Below are 1,107 nucleotides of genomic sequence, written 5' to 3'. Positions count from 1 at the left end.
CCCCCCCCGCCCATGCAGGCCCCCTCTAATGACTCAACAGTTAGTGCTCCCAGCTCTCTTGAGCCTTGAGGGGAGAGGTGTCTGAGGCCCTGTCAATATGGACAACCATGGCCGTACTCAGAACTTTAACTGCTAGTATAGTACTGTAGTAATCCTATTGGCCAGGCACGAAATCTGATATGACCACGTGAGAACCCCCCTCCCCCGCACACGTGCCACAGCCCCAATAGAGTTGTAAGGGATTTACTAGTAGTACATGTATGTTGGATGATGCATGTTCATGAAGCCTTGTGCAACTTTGCAATCACACCAATGTTAAGATGTGACCTATATAATACAATTGATAACAATTTGATTAAGAAGTTGGTAAAGACATGGCTATGTAATGGCGTAGGTTGGAGGACGTCATCTTCTAGTGATACTAGTACCTAACACAAGGACCCAGCTGACCTATTTCTTCAGATCGCACGTGTGGAAACACCTTCTCGTGTCTAAGAAAATTTACTCATAAAATCCACCATTGACCCGTAGGAGGTAATCTCGATACGCCCCCTATCTTCTTGTTATGATATTGCAGCAGAGCTTGTGATTTTTTTATAACTTATTATTACCTTCGCCATGAAGGTTATATTTTCAGAAGCGTTCGTGTATATGTGTGTGTGTCACTATCTGTAAACACGATACCTTTAATAGAAGGCTTAATTGGATTGACTTGATATTTGGTAGGTGGGTAGATCTTCATGAGACCTAGAAATGATTAGATTTTGGCCCCCTAGCGACTTCTTATGGTACTGCAGCTGAACTTCCGGTTTTGATATCTCATGACATAGATATGCTAGGGTCACGAAACTTAGATTATATTAGCTCTTGTTTTCGGGAAAGAAGTGAAGTGGGTTCGGTCCCCCTAGCGGCTTGCTCTGGAAATGCAGGGGCGTTTGTTTAATTATATACAATTGAGGATAACTCAAGAACCGGTAGACGGTTATCATCATCCAGTGAATATCATATGAGGTCGTGAAACTTTTGTTGCATCGCTTAGATAAATTGACAAAACGTCAAGGCCATATGTAGTTTCTGACGGGTAAAATAATGGTTCACGCTATAATA

The sequence above is a fragment of the Branchiostoma belcheri genome, unplaced genomic scaffold (genome assembly GCF_001625305.1).
Source record: "Branchiostoma belcheri isolate BF01 breed outbred unplaced genomic scaffold, Haploidv18h27 scaffold235, whole genome shotgun sequence".
In the NCBI taxonomy this organism is placed as follows: Eukaryota; Metazoa; Chordata; class Leptocardii; order Amphioxiformes; family Branchiostomatidae; genus Branchiostoma; species Branchiostoma belcheri.
This window is presented reverse-complemented; position numbering follows the sequence as displayed.